Genomic DNA, 22,692 nt, shown 5'->3' on the forward strand with positions numbered 1-22,692 from the left:
AAGGGGTGTGATTTTGTAGGTCCTTTCATTCATTTTGAAGTCGAGTGTGCCTTCCCTAGCATCGTCCAAGCAATCTTTATGGACTTTCAAAGAGACTGTTGCCATAAACTCTTTAAAGACTTGCGGGTATGTTGGTTCATTCAACATTTCTATCCTCCCCATCCCCATGTCTACAAAGAGCTTGTCCAATGTGTCAAAAAGTCCCATTAGTTCCAAAAGTTGCCTATCGGGGAAACGCGTAGCCATAATGGTGCACTCATCAAGAACCCGGAGAACCTTCTTCTCATCCGCGGTTAATCTAGCTAAGGGAACGCTTGGAGTGGTGCTTGATGACCCTCTATGGCGTTTGCTGCCCGACATTGTGCATATATCAAAGTTCAAATCCAAATGAGTGATAAGAGACAAAACATATAGAAAACAACAAACCAAGTCTTTCATAGTAAGGCACAATGAGGGTTAAGCTAATTGATACAACATCAAGCTAACACATTTTAAAGATAGAAGCAACAAGAACTAATTACAAACTCAAACTCATTCACACTTTACTTTTAAACTTTAATTTCATACTTATGAAAATTGCAAAATTAGAATTCTAACAAAAGGAGACTAGCTAATAAGTTCAACAAAGTCTAAGTCATTTTAATAGCTAGATTAAAAATTAAAAACCCCAAATTCTAACAAAGTTTTGCAATTTTCATCACTATTCACCACATAAAACCTAACTTCTCAAAACTCAAAAATTCTTCCCTAATCTAGCAAAATAAACACCAATAATCATTACCCAAGACTCCTAAAACTAATAATAAACACCACAATCGAGCTCAATTTTTACTAGTTCATGTGGTGTCATTGATGAACCTTAAGAAAATTGCTCAAAATTGGGAAAAGAAGAATTCTACCTTGATTATGAGGAGAAAAGATTTCTACAATTAGAAACTACACTTAAAATCGAGCGTAATGAGGCTTTGAGCACCAAAATAAACCAAGAATTGAGAGAGTAGAGAGAGCTTGAAACCAAAAAATATTTGAGAGCAAAAAAGAAAAACTGTATATCTGATCAGGCGTGAAAGAGAAAAATGGATTTTTTTTTTACTTACCTGGACAGCTCGAGCAGCTCGGGCAGCGGGTCGCCGTAGATTTCCCCAAGACATACCCCAATAATTACCCCTACGCAGTAATAATGTAAGATCTAGCTTTTTTGTAATTTTTATCAATCACTTATTTAAGTTTCTTAGTTCATTGATCCGTTACTTTTTTGATAATAGTTTGACACTTTAATCCTAATGGATTATGAGGGTTTTCAGCAACCGGATATTCAAGACATGTGTTTCTTGCTAGATAGCATACTCCATCTTCTTAACATTTCTGATGAGACTAGAGGTTTTTTAGGGCAATCGACCGGATTCATACCAGTTGTAGCGAACTTACATCCTAGTAGGATTAGCCATGCTGTTGCTGAGTCATTGACAACCATAGTTTAGCCGGCTGACGCTGTGTTACCCTTAAAACATTTAGATCTAGCTGACGCCCATTATGGAGTTCAAGCTAACAAATCAGATTACAGGATTATAGATCACATGGAGCGATGGGAAATACGTCACAAAAGAAACAAGACCAAGGGGGTTTTAGTTCTTCTAGGGCACGATCGTATTTTTAGATATCAGTTTAATTTGTGTACTAAGCACAGCATCGAACCGGTCGCGCGTCTGTTGGTTTTCTCCGATTTTTGCCCGTTTTTGATCATTCTTCTTTCCGAGCCTACCTAATCATTCTCCAATCACTGGAAAAATCTCAAACGTATAAAAAATAGAAAAATAAAGAAAAATATGTACAAGGATACTATAGGATTGCCTCCCAAGTGCTCTTGTTTTACGTCTCTAAACTTGACGTTTCCACGCCATTTAAGCGGTTTGGGGCCCAGAGAGAGAAACCGTGGTTCCTTCCTCGATGGAATCACTTGACAAGTATAGCTTTAACCTCTGACCATTCACAACAAAGTCCTTTCAATCCTTGTTCCATAACACGAAAGCAACAGACGGTCGAACCTCCTTAATCTTGAATGGACCAGACCAACGCGACTTAAGCTTTCCCAGGAATAACCTCAACCGGGAGTTGAATAGCAACACGTATCCTCTCCTTGTAGATCTTGGCGTACTCATAAGCTTCAAGACGGATCTCATCAAGGTCATGTAGTTGGATCAAACGCTTCTCCACTGCGGTCCCGTAGTTAACATCATTTCCCAAATGATCTACCATCTTTGTCCACTCTCCACTTTGCTCGGCGTCATTAAACCCTTGGAAAAGGAGTGTCATTTCAACTACCGAGGCCGATCCCGATTCCTCATTTGCAAAGAATACATCCCCGAGGATCTTCAAAACAATATGAAGCGCGGGATGGCAGACTTTAGTAAGATTCGCCTTCTTGCTTATATATTCTCCACCTACCATTGTGTCCCAAAGCTCTTCTTGATTCCGAAAGGCGGGGAAGTTGCCCTTTGTGTTGTTGGCAAACCCAAATACCTCACAAATCTCAAGGAGTGTGATTTTGTAGGTTCTTCCCTTCACTTTGAAGTTGAGTGTGCCTTCCCTAGCATCGTCCAAGCAATCTTTATGGACTTTCAATGAGACTGTTGCCATGAAATCTTTAAAGACTTGCGGGTATGTTGGTTTATTCAACATTGCTATCCTCCGCATCCCCATGTTGCAAAAAGCTTGTCCAATGTGTTAAAAAGTCCCATTAGTTCCAAAAGTTGCCTATCGGGGAAACGCGTAGTCATAATTGTGCATTCATCAAAAACCCGGAGAAGCTTTTTCTCATCCGCGGTCAATGTAACCGGGGGAGCGCTTGGAGTGGTGCTTGATGACCCTTTATGGCGTTTGCTGCCCGACATTGTGCATATATCAAAGTTCAAATCCAAGTGAGTGATAAGAGACAAAACATATAAAAAACAACAAACCAAGTCTCAAATTATCACTAGTCTTTCATAGTAAGGCACAATGAAGCTTAAGTTAATTGAAACTACATCAAGCTAACACAATTTTAAGATAGAAGCAACAAGAACAAATTACAAACTCAAAATCATTCACAGTTTACTCTAAAAACTTTAGTTTCATACTTATGAATATTGCAGAATTAGAATTAAAAGCTCAATTTCTAACAAATGTTTGCAATTTTTCGCTACTATTCACCACATGAACCCTAACTTCTCAAAACTCAAAAATTCTTCCCTAATCTAGAAAAATAAACACCAATAATCATTCTTAAAACTAACAATAAACACCACAATCAAGCTCAATTTTGAGTAGTTCATGTGGTGAGATTGATGAACCTTAAGAAAATTGCTAAAAAATGAGGAAAAAAAGAATTGTACCTTGATTAGGAGGAGAAAATAGTTTTACAATGAGAAACTACACTTAAAATCGAGTGGAATGAGGCTTTGAGCACCAAAATCAACCAAGAATTGAGAGAGTAGAGAGAGCTCGATACCAAAAAATATTTGAGAGGAAAAAAAACTGAATACCCGATAGGGCGTGAGAGAGAAAAATGGATTTTTTTTTACTTACCTGGACAGCTCGAGCAGCTCAGGCAGCGGGTCGCCGTAGATTTCCTCAAGACATACCCCAAGATTTCCCCCTACGCAGTGATAATGTAAGATCTAGCTTTTTGTAATTTTTATCAATCCCTTGTCTTCCTTTTTTTATAATAGTTCACACTTTAATCCTAATGTATTATGAGGGTTTTCAGCAACCGGATATTCAAGACATGTGTTTCTTGATAGATAGCATACTCCATCTTCTTAACATCTCTGATGAGACTAGAAGTTTTTTAGGGCAATCGACTGGATTCTTACCAGTTGTAGCGAACTTACATCCTAGTAGGATTAGCCATGCTGTTGCTGAGTCATTGACAACCATAGGTTAGCCGGCTGACGCTGTGTTACCCTTAAAACATTTAGATCTAGCTGACGCCCATTATGGAGTTCAAGCTAACAAAGCAGATTACAGGATTATAGATCACATGGAGCGATGGGAAAGACGTCACAAAAGAAACAAGAACAAGGGGGTTTTAGTTCTTCTAGGGCACGTTCGTATTTTTAGATATCAGCTTAACTTATGTACTAAGCACAGCATCGAACCGGTCGCGCGTTTGTTGGTTTTCTCCGATTTTTGCCTGTTTTTGATCATTTTTCGTTCCGAGCCTAACTAATCATTTTCCAATCACTGGAAAAATCTCAAACGTATAAAAAATAGAAAAAATAAAGAAAAATATGTACAATGATACTATAGGATTGCCTCCCAAGTGCTCTTGTTTTACGTCTCTAAGCTTGACGTTTCCACGCCATTTAAGCGGTTTGGGGTTCAGAGAGAGAAACCGTGGTTCCTTCCTCGATGGAATCACTTGACAAGTATAGCTTTAACCTCTCACCATTCACAACAAAGTCCTTTCAATCCTTGTTCCATAACACGAAAGCACCAGACGGTCGAACCTCCTTAATCTTGAATGGACCAGACCAACGCGACTTAAGCTTTCCTAGGAATATCCTCAACCGGGAGTTGAATAGCAACACGGATCCTCTCCTTGTAGATCTTGGTGTACTCATAAGCTTCAAGACGGATCTCATCAAGGTCATGTAGTTGGATCAAACGCTTCTCCACTGCGGTCACATAGTTAACATCATTTCCCAAAAGATCTACCATCTTTGTCCACTCTCCACTTTGCTCGGCGTCATTAAACCCTTGGAAAAGGAGTATCATTTCAACTACCGAGGCCGATCCCGATTCCTCATTTGCAAAGAATACATCCCCGAGGATCTTCAAAACAATATGAAGCGCGGGATGGCAGACTTTAGTGAGATTCGCCTTCTTGCTTATATATTCTCCACCTACCATTGTGTCACAAAGCTCTTCTTGATTCCGAAAGGCGGGGAAGTTGCCCTTTGTGTTGTTGGCAAACCTAAATACCTCACAAATCTCAAGGAGTGTGATGTTGTAGGTCCTTCCCTTCATTTTGAAGTTGAGTGTGCCTTCCCTAGCATCGTCCAAGCAATCTTTATGGACTTTCAAAGAGACCGTTGCCATGAACTCTTTAAAGACTTGCGGGTATTATGGTTCATTCAACATTGCTATCCTCCCCATCCCCATGTCTGCAAAGAGCTTGTCCAATGTGTTAAAAAGTCCCATTAGTTCCAAAAGTTGCCTATCGGGGAAACGCGCAGTCATAATTGTGCATTCATCAAGAACCCGGAGAAGGTTCTTCTCATCCGCGGTCAATGTAACCGGGGGAGCGCTTGGAGTGGTGCTTGATGACCCTCTATGACGTTTGATGCCCGACATTGTGCATATATCAAAGTTTAAATACAAGTGAGTGATAAAAGACAAAACATATAGAAAACAACAAACCAAGTCTCAAATTATCACTAGTCTTTCATAGTAAGGCACAATGAAGTTTAAGTTAATTGAAACTACATCAAGCGAACACAATTTTAAGATAGAAGCAACAAGAACAAATTACAAACTTAAAATCATTCACAGTTTACTCTAAAAACTTTAGTTTCATACTTATGAATATTGCATAATTATTATTAAAAGCTCAATTTCTAACAAATGTTTGCAATTTTTCGCTACTATTCACAACATGAACCCTAACTTCTCAAAACTCCAAAATTCTTCCCTAATCTAGAAAAATAAACACCAATAATCATTCTTAAAACTAACAATAAACACCACAATCAAGCTCAATTTTGAGTAGTTCATGTGGTGAAATTGATGAACCTTAAGAAAATTGCTCAAAAATGAGGAAAAGAAGAATTGTACCTTGATTAGGAGGAGAAAAGAGTTTTACAATGAGAAACTACACTTAAAATCGAGTGGAATGAGGCTTTGAGCACCAAAATCAACCAAAAATTGAGAGAGTAGAGAGAGCTCGATACCAAAAAATATTTGAGAGGAAAAAAAACTGAATACCCGATAGGGCGTGAGAGAGAAAAATGGATTTTTTTTTACTTACCTGGACAGCTCGAGCAGCTCAGGCAGCGGGTCGCCGTAGATTTCCTCAAGACATACCCCAAGAATTCCCCCTACGCAGTGATAATGTAAGATCTAGCTTTTTTTTTGTAATTTTTATCAATCCCTTGTGTTCCTTTTTTTTATAATAGTTGACACTTTAATCCTAATGTATTATGAGGGTTTTCAGCAAACGGATATTCAAGACATGTGTTTCTTGCTAGATAGCATACTCCATCTTCTTAACATCTCTGATGAGACAAGAGATTTTTTAAGGCAATCGACTGAATTCATACAAGTTGTAGCGAAATTACATCATAGTAGGATTAGCCATGCTGTTGATGAGTCATTGACAACCATAGGTTAGCCGGCTAATGCTGTGTTACCCTTAAAACATTTAGATCTACCTGACGCCCATTATAGAGTTTAAGCTAACCAAGCAGATTACAGGATTATAGATCACATGGAGCGATGGGAAAGACGTCACAAAAGAAACAAGACCAAGGGGGTTTTAGTTCTTCTAGCGCACGTTCGTATTTTTAGATATCAGTTTAACTTGTGTACTAAGCACATCATCGAACCGGTCGCGCGTTTGTTGGTTTTCTCCGATTTTTGCCTGTTTTTGATCGTTCTTCTTTCCGAGCCTACCTAATCATTCTCCAATCACTGGAAAAATCTCAAACGTATAAAAACTAGAAAAAATAAAGAAAAATATGTATAAGGATACTATAGGATTGCCTCCCAAGTGCTCTTGTTTTACGTCTCTAAGCTTGACGTTTCCACGCCATTTAAGCGGTTTGGGGCTCAGAGAGATAAACCGTGGTTCCTTCCTCGATGGAATCACTTGACAAGTATAGCTTTAACCTCTGACCATTCACAACAAAGTCCTTGTTCCATAACACGAAAGCACCAGACGGTCGAACCTCCTTAATCTTGAATGGACCAGACCAACGCGACTTAAGCTTTCCCAGGAATATCCTCAACCGGGAGTTGAATAGCAACACGGATCCTCTCCTTGTAGATCTTGGTGTACTCATAAGCTTCAAGACGGATCTCATCAAGGTCATGTAGTTGGATCAAACCCTTCTCCACTGCGGTCCCATAGTTAACATCATTTCCCAAATGATCTACCATCTTTGTCCACTCTGCACTTTGCTCGACGTCATTAAACCCTTGGAAAAGGAGTGTCATTTCAACTACCGAGGCCGATCCCGATTCCTCATTTGCAAAGAATACATTCCCGAGGATCTTCAAAACAATATAAAGCGCGGGATGGCAGACTTTAGTGAGATTCGCCTTCTTGCATATATATTCTCCACCTACCATTGTGTCCCAAAGCTCTTCTTGATTCCGAAAGGCAAGGAAGTTGCCCTTTGTGTTGTTGGCAAACCTAAATACCTCACAAATATCAAGGAGTGTGATGTTGTAGGTCCTTCCCTTCATTTTGAAGTTGAGTGTGCCTTCCCTAGCATCGTCCAAGCAATCTTTATGGACTTTCAAAGAGACCGTTGCCATGAACTCATTAAAGACTTGCGGGTATGTTGGTTCATTCAACATTGCTATCCTCCCCATCCCCATGTCTGCAAAGAGCTTGTCCAATGTGTTAAAAAGTCCCATTAGTTCCAAAAGTTGCCTATCGGGGAAACGCGCAGTCATAATTGTGCATTCATCAAGAACCCGGAGAAGCTTCTTCTCATCCGCGGTCAATGTAACCGGGGGAGCGCTTGGAGTGGTGCTTGATGACCCTCTATGGCGTTTGCTGCCCGACATTGTGCATATATCAAAGTTAAAATTCAAGTGAGTGATAAGAGACAAAACATATAAAAAACAACAAACCAAGTCTCAAATTATCACTAGTCTTTCATAGTAACGCACAATGAGGCTTAAGTTAATTGAAACAACATCAAGCTAACACAATGTTAAGATAGAAGCAACAAGAACAAATTACAAACTCAAAATCATTCACACTTTACTCTAAAAACTTTAGTTTCATACTTATGAATATTACAGAATTAGAATTAAAAGCTCAATTTCTAACAAATGTTTGCAATTTTTCGCTACTATTCACCACATGACCCTAATTTCTCAAAACTCAAATATTCTTCCCTAATCTAGAAAAATAAACACCAATAATCATTCTTAAAACTAACAATAAACACCACAATCAAGCTCAATTTTGACTAGTTCATGTGGTGACATTGATGAACCTTAAGAAAATTGCTCAAAAATAAGGAAAAGGAGAATCGTACCTTGATTAGGAGGAGAAAAGAGTTTTACAATGAGAAACTACACTTAAAATCGAGTGGAATAAGGTTTTGAGCACCAAAATCAACCAAGAATTGAGAGAGTAGAGAGAGATTGAAACCAAAAAATATTTGAGAGGAAAAAAAACTGAATACCCGATAGGGCGTGAGAGAGAAAAATAGATTTTTTTTTTACTTACCCGGACAGCTCGAGCAGCTCAGGCAACGGGTCGCCGTAGATTTCCTCAAGACATACCCCAAGAATTCCCCTTACGCAGTGATAATGTAAGATCTAGCTTTTTTTTGTAATTTTTATCAATCCCTTGTCTTCCTTTTTTTATAATAGTTGACACTTTAATCCTAATGTATTATGAGGGTTTTCAGCAACCGTATATTCAAGACATGTGTTTCTTGCTAGATAGCATACTCCATCTTCTTAACATATCTGATGAGACTAGAGGTTTTTTAGGGCAATCGACTGGATTCATACCAGTTGTAGCGAACTTACATCCTAGTATGATTAGCAATGCTGTTGCTGAGTCATTGAAAACCACAGGTTATCTGCCTGAGGCTGTGTTACCCTTAAATCATTTAGATCTAGCTAACGCCCATTATGGAGTTCAAGCTAATGAAGCAGATTACAGGATTATAGATCACATGGAGAGATGGGAAAGACGTTCCAAAAGTAACAAGACCAAGAGGGTTTTAGATCTTCTAGGGCACGATTATATTTTTAGATATTAGCTTAACTTGTGTACTAAGCACAGCTTCAGACCGGTCGCGCGTCTGTTGGTTTTCTCTGATTTTTGCCCGTTTTTTATCATTTTTTTTTCCGAGCCTCCCTAATCATTTTCCAATCATTGGAACAATCTCAAACATATAAAACTAGACAAAACAAAAAGAAATATGTACGAGGATACTATGGGATTGCCTCCCAAGTGAGCTTGTTTCACGTCTATAAGCTTGACGTTTTCACGCCATTTAAGCGGTTTGGGGCTCCGAGAGAGAGAAAAGTGGTTCCTTACTCGATGGAATCACTTGACAAGTATAGCTTTAAACTATGATTCAAAACAAAGTCCTTTCCATCCTTGGTCCATAACACGAAAGCACCATACGTTCGAACCTCCTTAATCTTGAATGGACCAGACCAACGCGACTTAAGCTTTCCCGTGAATAACCTCAACCGCAGTTGAACAGTAACACTTGATCACCCTCCTTGAAATTTCGTGGCATGATCTTTTCTTGGCGTTCTCATAAGCTTCAAGACGGATCTCATCAAGGTCATGTAGTTGGATCAAACGCTTCTCCACCGCGGTCCCGTAGTTAACATCATTTCCCAAATGATCCACCATCTTTGTCCACTCTCCACTTTTCTCGGCGTATCTCAAGACTACGTCTTTCAACCCTTGGGAAAAGAGTGTCATTTTAACTACCGAGGCCTTTCCCGATTCCTCCTTTGCAAAGAATACATCCCCAAGGATCTTCAAACCAATGCGAAGCGCGGGATGGCGGACTTTAGTGAGCTTCGCCTTCTTGCTTATATACTCTCCACCTACCATTGCGTCACAAAAATCTTCTTGATTCCAAAACGCGGGGAAGTTACCCTTTATGTTGTTGGCAAACCCATATACCTCACAAATCATAGGGGGTGTGATTTTGTAGGTCCTTCCCTTCACTTTGAAGTTGAGTGTGCCGTCTCTAGCATCGTCAAAGCAATCTTTATGAACTTTTAAAGAGACTGTTGCCATGAACTACTTAAAGACTTGAGGGTATGTTGGTTCATTCAACATTGCTATCCTCCCATCCCCATGTCTGCAAAGAACTTGTCTAATGTGTCAAGAAGTCCCATTAGTTCCAAAAGTTGCCTATCGGGGAAACGCGTAGCCATAATGTTGCACTCATCAAGAACCCGGAGAAGCTTTTTCTCAACCGCGGTCAATGTAGCCGGGGAAGCTCTTGGAGTGGTGTTTGATGACCCTCTATGGCGTTTGCTGCCCGACATTGTGCATATATCAAAGTTCAAATCCAAGTGAGTAATAAGAGACAAAACATATAGAAAATAACAAACCAATTCTCAAATTATCACTAGTCTTTGATAGTAAGGCATAATGAGGCTTAAGCTAATTGAAACAACATCAAGCTAACATAATTTTAAGATAGAAGCAACAAGAACAAATTACAAACTCAAACTCATTCACACTTTACTCTAAAAACTTTAGTTTAATACTTATGAATATTGCAAAATTAGAATTCTAACAAAAGGAGACTAGCTAATAAGTTCAAAAAAGTCTAAGGCACTTTAATAGCTATATTAAAAATTAAAAGCCCCAAATTCTAACAAATGTTTGCAATTTTCTCCACTATTCACCACATGAACCCTAACTTCTCAAAACTCAAAAGTTCTTGCCTAATCTAGCAAAATAAACACCAATAATCATTATCCAAGGCTCTTAAAACTAACAATAAACACCACAATCAAGCTCAATTTTGACTAGTTCATGTGGTGACATTGATGAAGCTTAAGAAAATTGCTCAAAAATAAGGAAAAGAAGAATTGTACCTTGATTATGAGGAGAAAAGAGTTTTACAATTAAAAACTACACTTAAAAGCGCGTGGAATGAAGCTTTGAGCACCAAAATCAACCAAGAATTGAGAGAGTGCAGAGTGCTTGAAACCAAAAAATATTTGAGAGGAAAAAAAAAACTGAACACCCGATCGGCCGTGAGAGAAAAAAGAGATTTTTTTTTTTACCATACCTGGCAGCTCGAGCAGCTCGGGCAGCGGGTAGCCGTAGATTTCACCAAGACATACCCCAAGAATTCCCCCTACGCTGTGAAAATGTAAGATCTAGCTTTTTATTTTTGTAATTTTTATCAATCCCTTGTCTCAGTTTCTTATTACATTGATCCGTTCCTTTTTTTATAATAGTTTTGCACTTTAACCCTAATGGATTATGAGGCTTTTCAGCAACCGGATATTCAAGACATGTGTTTTTTGCTAGATAGCATACTCCATCTTCTTAACACCACTGATGAGACTAGAGGTTTCTTAGGCCAATCGACTGGATTCATACCAGTTGTAGCGAACTTACATCCTAGTAGGATTAGCCATGCTGTTGCTGAGTCATTGACAACCATAGGTTATCCGCCTGAGGCTGTGTTACCCTTAAATCATTTAGATCTAGCTGACCCCATTATGAAGTTCACGTTAACGGAGCATATTACAGGATTATATATCACATGGAGCAATGGGAAAGACGTCACAAAAGAAACCAGGCCAAGGGGGTTTTAGTTCTTCTAGGGCACGATCATATTTTTAGATATCAGCTTAACTTGTGTACTAAGCACAGCATCGGACCGGTCGCGCGTCTGTTGGTTTTCTCTGATTTTTTCCCGTTTTCGATCATTCTTCTTTTCGAGCCTCACTAATCATTCTCGAATACCTGGAATAATCTCAAACATATAAGAACTAGACAAAATAAAGAGAAATATGTACAAGGATACTATGAGATTGCCTCCCAAGTGCGCTTGTTTCACGTTTCTAAGCTTGACGTTTCCATGCCATTTAAGCGGTTTGGGGCTCCGAGATAGAAACCGTGGTTCCTTCCTCGATGGAATCACTTGACAAGTATAACTTTAACTTCGGACCATTCACAACAAAGTCCTTTCCATCCTTGTTCCATAACACGAAAGCACCATACGTTCGAACCTCCTTAATCTTGAATGGACCAGACCAACGCGACTTAAGCTTTCCTCGGAATAACCTCAAACAGGAGTAGAACAGCAACATTTGATCACCCTCCTTGAAGTTTCGTGGCATGATCTTTTTGTCATGAAAGGCCTTGGTCCTCTCCTTGTAGATCTTGGCGTTCTCATAAGCTTCAAGACGGATCTCATCAAGGTCATGTAGTTGGATCGAACGCTTTTCCACCGCGGTCCCGTAATTAACATCATTTCCCAAATGATCTACCATCTTTGTCCACTCTCCACTTTGCTCGGCGTATCTCAAGACTACGTCTTTCAACCCTTAGAAAAAGAGTGTCATTTCAATTACCGAGGCCGATCCAAATTCCTCATTTGCAAAGAATACATCCCCAAGGATCTTCAAAACAATGCGAAGCGCAGGATGGCGGACTTTAGTGAGCTTTGCCTTATTGCTTATATACTCTCCACCTACAATTGCGTCCCAAAGCTCTTCTTGATTCCGAAAGGCTGGGAAGTTGCCCTTTGTATTATTGGCAAACCCATATAACTCACAAATGTCAGGGGTGTGATTTTGTAGGTCTTTCCCTTCACTTTGAAGTTGAGTGTGCCTTCTCTAGCATCCAAGAAATCTTTATGGACTTACAAAGAGATTGTTGCCATGAACTTTTTTAAAGACTTGCATGTATTTGGTTCATTCAACATTGATATCCTCCCCATCCCCATGTCTGCAAAGAGCTTGTCCAATGTGTCAAGAAGTCCCATTAGTTCCAAAAATTGCCTATCGGGGAAACGTGTAGCCATAATGGTGCACTCATCAAGAACCCGGAAAAGCTTCTTCTCATCCGCGCTCAATGTAGTCGGGGGAGCGCTTGGAGATGTGCTTGATGACCCTCTATGGCGTTTGTTGCCCGACATTGTGCATATATCAAAGTTCAAATCCAATAGAGTGATAAGAGACAAAACATATATAAAATAACAAACCAAGTCTCATATTATCACTAGTCTTTCATAGTAAGGCACAATGAGGCTTAAGCTACTTGAAACAACATCAAGCTAACACAATTTTAAGATAGAAGCAACAAAAACAAATTACAAACTCAAACTCATTCACACTTTATTCTAACAATAGGAGACTAGCTAATAAGTTCAAAAAAGTCTAAGACACTTTAATAGCTAGATTAAAAATTAAAAGCCCCAAATTCTAACAAATGTTTGCAATTTTCGCCACGATTAGGAGGAGAAGAGAGTTCTACAATCAGAAACTACATTTAAAATCGAGTGGAATGAGGCTTTGAGTGAGAGAGAAAAATGTATTTTCTTTTTTTTTACTTACCTGGAAAGCTCGGGCAGCTGGTCGCTGTAGATTACCGCAAGACATACCCCAAGAATTCCTTTTACGTAGTGATAATGTAAGATTTAGCTTTTTCAAATTTTTATCAATCCCTTGTCTGAGTTTCTTAGTACACTTTATTCCTAATGGATTATTAGGGTTTTCAGCAACCGGATATTCAAGACATGTGTTTCTTGCTAGATAGCATACTCTATCTTCTTAGTAGATCTGATGAGACCATTGGTTTTTTAGGGAAATCGACTGGATTCATACCAGTTGTAGCGAATTTACATCCTTGTAGGATTAGCCATGCTGTTGCTGAGTCATTGACAACCATAGGTTATCCGCCTGGGGCTGTGTTACCCTTAAATCATTTAGATCTAGCTGACGCCCGTTATTGAGTTCAAGCTACCGAAGCATATTACAGGATTATAGATCACATGGAGTGATGGGAAAGACGTCACAAAAGAAACAAGACCAAGGGGGCTTTAGTTCTTCTAGGGCACGATCATATTTTTAGATATCAGCTTAACTTGTGTACTAGGCACAGCATCGGACAGGTCGCGCGTCTATTGGTTTTCTCCAACTATTTCCCGTTTTCGATCATTATTCTTTCCGAGACTCCCTAATCATTCTTCAATCCCTGGAACAATCTCAAACATATAAAAACTAGAAAAATTAAAGAGAAATGTGTACAAGGATACTATGGGATTGCCTCCCAAGTGCGCTTGTTTCACGTCTCTAAGCTTGCCGTTTCAACGCCATTTAAACGGTTTGGGGCTCCGAGAGAGAAACCGTGGTTCCTTCCTCGATGGAATCACTGGACAAGTATAGGTTTTACCTTTGACCATTCACAACAAATTCCTTTCCATCCTTGTTCCATAACATGAAAGCACCTTACGGTCGAACCTCCTTAATCTTGAATGGACCCGACCAACGCGACTTAAGCTTTCCCGGGAATAACCTCAACCGAGAGTTGAATAGCAACACTTGATCACCCTCCTTGAAGTATTGTGGCATAATCTTTTTTTCATGAAAGGCCTTCGTCCTCTCCTTGTAGATATTGGCGTTCTCATAAGCTTCAAGACGGATCTCATCAAGGTCATGTAGTTAGATCAAACGCTACTCCACCGCGGTCTTGATGTCAAAGTTCAGCAACTTAACCGCCCACATAGCTTTATACTCAAGTTTAACCGGGAGATGGTAAGGAGTAGTACCAATTGGCGTTTTGTATGCGGTTTGGTAAGTCCAAAGAGCATCATCCAACTCCGTAGCCCAATATTTTCTTGTAGCTCCTACCGTTTTCTCGAGAATTTCCTTGATCTTTTGGTTTGAAATCTCAACATAACCACTTGTTTGCGGATGGTAAGGCGTGGCTACCTTATGCTTGACTTCGTGCTGCTTAAGGAGACTTTCAAATACCTTGTTGATGAAGTGCTTCTCACCATCACTAATAACCACTCTAGGAACTCCACATCTTAGGAAGATTATTGTCTTGAACAAGTTTAATATAAGCTTGGCGTCATTCGTTGGACTAGCTACCGACTCTACCCACTTTGACACATAATCAACCGCTACAAGAATGTAACTTTTGCCATAAGAGGAGGGAAATGGTCCCATGAAGACAATTCCCCACACATCAAAGATCTCAACCTCAAAAATTGGATTTTGTGGCATCTCATTCCTCCTATTTATGTTTCCATTTCTTTGACAAGAATCACACTTCACTATGAACTCATGAGCATCCTTGAACATAGTAGGCCACCATAATCCCACTTGTAGCACTTTTGAAACCGTCTTGAATATTGCAAAATTACCTCCAATGGTTGAACCATGGCAATGTTGTAAAATCCCTTCCACTTTCTCTTGAGACACACATCTTCTATAGATCTTATCCTTACAATGTCTGTAAAGATAAGGATCATTCCAATAAAACCGGTTAACATCCTTGTAGAACTTTTTCATTTCATAAGCATCCAAGTTAGGCGATTCTACTCCACACGCTAGATAGGATGGTGTAGCGGACATACCAAGGCCCATTCTCATTCAAATTCTTTGCCTCTTCTAGCTTCATCAAAGTCTTGCGGCTTTCATCAAGAAGTTGCACCGCCAAAAGTTGGTCCTCGGGGAGAGAGTCATTGATAGGAATGTCACTTTCATTCCTCAACCGAGAGAGATGGTCCGCTACACCATCCCGTCAGAAAGAAGAAAGAAAGAGGAGAAAAGAGAAATATGTGTTAGTTTCTTGAAATAGAAAGCGTTGGTTTTGACGATTCTATTTTTGGAAAGTTTTGGGGCGTTTAGACTTATCTGCTCAGGTGTTATGTAATAGCCTCGGATGATGATTTGAGAGCACGCTTAAGGGTGACGACCCGAGAGCGAGTGTGATACTTCCCGGATACCGTAGCTTGAAGGCTGGAGGCCTAATAGTGAGCCGGTATGACTTGAAGGTTGCGAGCGGAGAGCGGGGGGAGTGGTGAGACTTCCCGGATACCGTAGCTTGAAGGCTGGAGGCCTATAGTGAGCCGGTATGACTTGATTGTTGCGACCTAAGAGTGGGGGGGAGTGGTGAGACTTCCTGTATACCGTAGTCTAAGGCAGAGGCCTGAGGACGAGCCGGTATGATTCATGGGTTGCGACCTGTGGACTGTGTAAACGCTTGCACGAAGTCCTAGACTGATGGACGGTGTTGAAGGATTCGAGGACGAATCAATGTTAGTGGAGGAGAATTATAACGCCCGTGTTCTGGAAAATAATAGGAGACTTGAGTGTGTATAATAATTAGGGTGGATTCGGTTTAATTCCGGTTGATTTCCTAAACTGGTCGATTTGTCAATTAAATCAAAGGAGGTTTAATTAATGTCGGTTTAGATCCTGGTTTAATCAGATTAAACCAAAAACCCTACTTTTATAAGGAACGCCTCTTCTCTCTTTTGTTTTGTCGCTGTTTGTTTCTGAGAATTTAGTTTGAGAAAAGGAGAAGCAGAAGTTCACTTGTGAGAAGGAGAGGGTTAGCTTTGCTTTAGTGTATAAGGCAAGGGAAGCAGATTCGTCACGTATTGGTAGAATAGAGTTACGACGTATCAAATCTTATCGAAAGGTAACGAAATTTGGTAGGTTTTTTCTTAAGGCGTGTATGTTGATTTTTCTTTTTACATAAGTGAATTCGGATTAATACTCAATGAATTATATGCAGTTTTGTGAGACGCTTCTTCAGTGTTGCGAACTGGGATCAGCGGAGTTTGCAAGTGCAATCGTGGTTTCATCATTTGTCTGATCGGCACCAAATTTCTCTGATCCTTTCTTATCCTTTATCTCAAGATAAAACTCTTGTAAAAGCAAAATCCATCTCAAAAGCCTAGGCTTAGCATCCTTTTTCGCTAACAAGTGCCTTAATGCCGCATGATCTGTGTGCGCTATCACCTTAGACCCAACCAAGAAAGATCTAAACTTTTCGAAAGCAAAGACTATTGCAAGTAGTTCCTTCTCCGTCGTGGCATATTTCACTTGTGCATCATCGAGGGTTCTACTTACATAGTAGATCACGTGGAGCTTTTTATCCTTCTTTTGACCCAAAACCGCTCCAACCGCATAGTCACTTGCATCACACAGGATCTCAAACGGTAGGTTCTAATCCGGTGCTTGAACAATCGGAGCACTAATCAACTCACTCTTTATCTTCTCAAAGGCCTCAAGACATTCTCCATTGAACTCAAAAGCTACTTCCTTGCACAACAACCATGTAAGTGGCCTTGAAATCTTTGAGAAATCCTTGACGAATCGTCTATAGAACCCGGCATGACCTAAAAAGCTTCCAATACCAATACCGAATTTGGAGGAGCAAGGTTAGTCATCACGTCTATCTTTGCCTTATCAACCTCAATTCTGTTCTCGGATATCTTATGGCCTAGAACAATCTGTTCTTTGACCATGAAGAGGCACTTCTCCCAATTCAAAACCAATTTTGTCTCCTCACACCTCTTCAAGACCCTACAAAGATTAGAAAGACAAGAGGAAAAAGAATCTCCATAGACGGAGAAGTCATCCATAAACACTTCAACCACATTCTCAATCAAATCCGAGAAGATCGACATCATGCACCTTTGAAATGTGGTCGGTGCATTACATAGCCCAAATGGCATCATTCGATAAGAAAATGTACCGTAAGGGTATGTAAACCTCGTCTTCTCTTGTTCATTAGAGTGAATAGGGATTTAAAAGAAACCGGAATAACCATCAAGAAAGCAATAGTAGGTTTGATTCACAAGCCTCTCTAGCATTTGATCAATGAAAGGAAAAGGGAAATGATATTTTCTAGATGCAACATTCAACTTTCTCTAATTGATACACATCCTATGTCCGGTTATAGTCCTCGTTGGGATTAACTCATCTCTATCATTTTTAACAACTGTGACTCCACCCTTCTTAGGAACCACATGTACCGGGGAAACCCAAGTACTATCCGAGATCGGATATATGATTCCCGCATCAAGAAGCTTAAGAATCTCCTTCCGAATAAAATCTCTAAGGTTGAGGTTTAACCGCCTTTGATGCTCAACGGAACTCATAGATTCATTTTTAAGATTGATTCTATGAACACATAAAGATTCCGATATTCCTTTTGTATCATCTAGTGAATACCCTATAGCCTTTCTATATTTCTTCAATTATCCTAGAAGGGTGGAGGTTTCCAATTCACTAAGCTCTTCATTAATGATCACCGGGTAAGTAGAGTTTGTTCCAAGAAAAGCGTACCTTAGCCCGGTGGGGAGCGGTTTGAGTTCTACTTTTGGAGCTTTGAGTTCACTCTAGTCCCCATCTATGCTAGTTTCATCCTTCCTTGGTTAGTCACCCTTTCAACCTCTACCACACTCACTTCATGGCTTTGTCTCAACTCAAGGAACTTTGCTTCACCATTTGAAGGCTTATGTGAGTATAGAATCTTCTCATAGCCTTCACTATCACTTTCAAGCAACCTAAATTCCCCTTGCTTATCCACCAAAGTGCTTTGAAGAGCATCCTCCATTGCCAACTCTTTTAACAACCCATCCGCTAGAGCATCCATCTCCTCAATATAGAACACTTGTCCCTCGATGGTGGGCTTCCTCATGACCTTGTTGATGTCAAATGTCAAGACTTCTTTACCTAATCTCAAATCAATCATTCCTCTTTTCACATCGATCATCGCCAGGGCGGTTCTTAGAAATGGGTGTCCCATAATGAGTGGATCTTTAGGCTCTTCCCCCATCTCTAAAACCAAGAAATCCGTAGGAATCTCAAAATGACCAACAATAACCGGTAAGTCTTCTAGCAATCCAACCGTTTTTCTAATTTAGCGATCCGTTAGGACAAATTGAATTTGACATTCCTTGTTACTTGTGAAACCCAAACGCTTAGCAACCGAGAGAGGCATTAAGCTTATACTTGCTCCCAAATCACACAACCATCTATCAAAGAGAAGTGGTCCAAGGGCACAAGGGAGAGTGAAAGTACCCAGATCTTCTTTCTTCTTGGCCACCACTGAAAATAGTAGTCCAGGTATGTAGTCATGGACTCGCTTGTATAAGCGCCTGGTGCACGCTGCGTAATAGGAGCCTCTGCTGGTTGCTCAATGTTCTGCTCGACTGGATCCTCAACCTGATGTTCAACCGGATCCTCAGTAAGGTCTTCGAAATGATACGCACCTAGATCAATAGTCAGGTCTTCAATGTGATCCTCGGCTTGATCCATAGTCAAATCATCAACGTGATGCTCGTCTTACAAGTTTGATGAACTAGATTTTGCCTTCTGTCTTGTTGCATTCTTCTTTTTCCTTTTCTCCTTCTTCTTAATATCCCTAAGCTCATGGGAGGACTGTCTTGGAGGAGAGGAAGAAACATTGTGCTCTCTGTAGTTATAAGCTGAATGTCGTGATGGAGAAGGAGTTTTGTAGCGTGCTGGTACATCACTCGTGGAGAAACAGTATGAACTGGTCTGACGTTCTGAGAAGTAGTATATGCAAATGCTATGGTGGTGGAGGAGCAGCTAAACTTACTCATGAAACTCTTCATCTTTGACTTTATAGATCGTATGGCCTTGTCTTGCAGCATGTTCCACTTATGTAGTGTACTGATGCGCTTGTTAGCCTCTACCAAGCTTTTGCCTTGGGATAGATTAGGTGGAGGATGTTAGTTTGCTAGGGTAATCATGTTAGATTCGTTTTGTTTCCCTTTTGGACTAGAGTTTTATTAGCTTGTTTTTCTCTGATCAATTGGAACTAGGTCGTAGACATTTCATGCCCGAAAGGTGTATGATGAAATGTCTGAATCAACTAGTGCCAGAGATTTACATGCTTAGCCCAAGAGATTGGTTGTCTAAGATGTTTATTGACATTAATGAGCTGTTTCTTTATGCATGTTTACTAAATGTTTCATCAATGAGAATTGAGATTAGGAAGTGTTGTAAACTTGATAGTTTCTGCCAAGAGATTGGATTGACTAGTATTAGAAGTTCATTGTCTAGGGATTAGTATGTTTGCAGTTTGATAAACACTCGAAGTAGATTACCATACTCCACCTACATCAATAACCTCATCCTCAGGATCTTCTATCCATTTGTGCTTTCTGTTTAGTTCTCTTGTTATTTACTTGTTCTGCTTTGTTTTCTTGCAAGTATCAATAATCGTTACGTTTTAGCTTATGCATGGTAGTCTGTGTTTAACAGCCTTACACTTATCGCATGTTTAACATGTTCAATTAGGATCACTGAAAACCAAAAATCATTTATGCTTTGCTTGACTTAATCATTTCTGATATATCTTGATTGCTAGCATCACACCTGATTGGATTGATACATATTGTACTGCAATGACATGATAGTACTCTAGGATAATTGATAGAAAAATCCTAGTATCAATTTGGTGACGCTGCCGTTTGGGTGTTTGTTTGTTACATTTAAGATTTCAGACTTGCTAAGATCAAGTTTTTACTCATCATTCACTACAGTTACTCATTATGTTCTTTTTGTTTGTCTATTGCTTCAGGTACAACTCTTGCTCAACTACTCCTATTCGACTGACACACTCAACCATATCGTGAGCTAAGTTGATTTGATCTGTATGCACACACGGTCGCAAGGCACATACAACTTGTTCCAGCCCTCCGACCATATTGATCGCTTGGTACCTGCATCAAGACAGCAACACAACAGAGTTACACCACAACAAGTGGAGATGGAAAACATTCAACAACCAATTCCACCACGGGCACCTACACAGATTGGAGCTGGTGATGCTCCACGCAACCATACCCATCGTCAGGGTATAGTGCCTTTAGCCGTGCAGAACAACAACTTTGAGATCAAGAGTGGTCTGATCTCCATGGTCCAGCAGAATAAATTTCATGGTCTGCCTATGGAAGACCCCCTGGATCACCTCGATGAGTTTGATCGTCTCTGTAGTCTCACAAAGATCAATGGGGTCAGTGAGGATGGTTTCAAGTTACGTATCTTTCCATTCTCTCTGGGTGACAAAGCTCATCAATGGTAGAAAACTCTTCCTCGAGGATCTATCACATCCTGGGATCAATGCAAGCAATCGTTTCTTGCCAAGTTTTTCTCCAACTCCAGAACTGCACGTCTACGCAACAAGATCTCTGGGTTCACTCAGAAGAATGGAGAAACACTTTGTGAAGTCTGGGAGCGCTTCAAAAGTTATCAGTCTCAGTGCTCTCACCATGGCTTCAATAAGGAGTCTCTCCTCAATACTCTTTACCGGGGCATTCTCCCAAAGATCAGGATGTTGCTTGATACTGCGAGCAATGGCAACTTTCTGAACAAAAACGTCGACGAAGGTTGGGAGCTTGTTGAAAACCTATACCAATCTGATGGCAACTACAATGAAGACTATGATAGAACCATCAAGACAAGCACATATCTTAATGAGAAGTACAAGAAGGAGATGAAAGCTGTGAATGATAAGCTGGACAAACTATTGATGAGCCAGCAGAGAAACATCCATTTCGTCTTTGAAGACGACCCTTTCCAGATTCAGGATGGGGAGGGATAACAATTTGAGGAGATAAGTTTTGTCCAGAACCAAGGTGGATACAATAAGGGATACAATCCTTATAAGCAGAATTCCAATCTGTCCTATCGGATCACCAATGTTGAACTTCTTAGCATTGTCCATGGAGCCACTTGCTTGTCCCTGTAGGAGTTGCTGAAGCATGTTTTTCATGTCTTGATCTGGTGCCTGAGGAGGCGGAGCATGTTGAGGTTGGAATCCTGGTGGTGGTCCTGCTGGAGGTTGGTAACCTTGCTGAAATTGTTGAGGAGGCGCATAACCTTGGTTGTAGGGCACAAATGGTTTGTTCTGCCCCTGCTGCTGCTGTTGTGGAGGTGGATAAACCTGATCCTGGGGATTTGCAACATTGGTGCTCCGATAGGACAGATTTGGATTCTGCTTATAAGGATTGTATCCCTTATTGTATCCACCTTGGTTCTGGACATAGCTTATCTCCTCAGATTGTTCTCCCTCCCCATTCAGAGTCTGGAAAGGGTCGTCTTCAGAGACGTAATGGATGTTCCTCTGCTGTCTCATCAATAGCTTGTCCAACTTGTCATTCACAGCCTTCATCTCCTTCTTGTACTTCTCATCAAGATCTGTGCTTGCCCTGATGGTTCTATCATAATCTTCATTGTAGTTGCCATCAGATTGGGATAGGTTTTCAACAAGCTCCCAACCTTCGTCAACGACCTTGTTCAGAAAGTTGCCATTGCTGGCAGTGTCAAGCAACATCCGGATCTTTGGGAGAACACCCCGGTAAAGAGTACTGAGGAGAGACTCCTTGGTGAAGCCATGGTGGGGGCACTGAGACTGATAACTTTTGAAGCGTTCCCAGGCTTCACAAAGCGTTTCTCCATTCTTCTGAGTGAACCCAGAGATCTCATTCCGCAGACGTGCAATTCTAGAGTTGGAGAAAAACTTGGGAAGAAACGACTGCTTGCATTGATCCCAAGAAGTGATAGATCCTGGAGGAAGAGTTTTCTCCCATTGATGAGCTTTGTCACCCAAAGATAATGGAAAGAGACGTAGCTTGAAACCGTCCTCACTGACCCCATTGATCTTGGTGAGACTACAGAGACGATCAAACTCATCAAGGTGATCCAGGGGGTCTTCCATAGGCAGACCATGAAATTTATTCTGCTGGACCATGGAGATCAGACCACTCTTGATCTCAAAGTTGTTGTTCGCCACAGCTGGAGGCACTATACCCTGACGATCGGTATGGTTGCGTGGAGCATCACCAGCTCCAATCCGTGTAGGTGCCCGTGGTGGGGGTGGGGGTGGTGGTTGAATGTTTTCCATCTCCACTTGGGGTGGTGTAACTCTGTTGCGTTGCTGTCGTGATGCAGGTACCAAGCGATCAATAC

At 40.5% G+C, this 22,692-nt stretch overlaps 2 non-coding genes across 2 annotated transcripts; one reads left to right on the forward strand and one right to left on the reverse strand.

The window, feature by feature from the left end:
* Nucleotides 1-20,896: 20,896 nt before the first annotated feature.
* Nucleotides 20,897-21,000, reverse strand: LOC111830280. Its single transcript, XR_002833664.1, has one exon. It is a non-coding gene; the product is annotated as a small nucleolar RNA R71 (small nucleolar RNA).
* Nucleotides 21,001-22,112: 1,112 nt separating this feature from the next.
* Nucleotides 22,113-22,220, forward strand: LOC111830277. Its single transcript, XR_002833661.1, has one exon. It is a non-coding gene; the product is annotated as a small nucleolar RNA R71 (small nucleolar RNA).
* The last annotated feature ends 472 nt before the right edge of the window (nt 22,221-22,692 follow it).

The sequence above is a fragment of the Capsella rubella genome, unplaced genomic scaffold (assembly GCF_000375325.1).
Source record: "Capsella rubella cultivar Monte Gargano unplaced genomic scaffold, Caprub1_0 scaffold_6, whole genome shotgun sequence".
Lineage (NCBI taxonomy): Eukaryota > Viridiplantae > Streptophyta > Magnoliopsida > Brassicales > Brassicaceae > Capsella > Capsella rubella.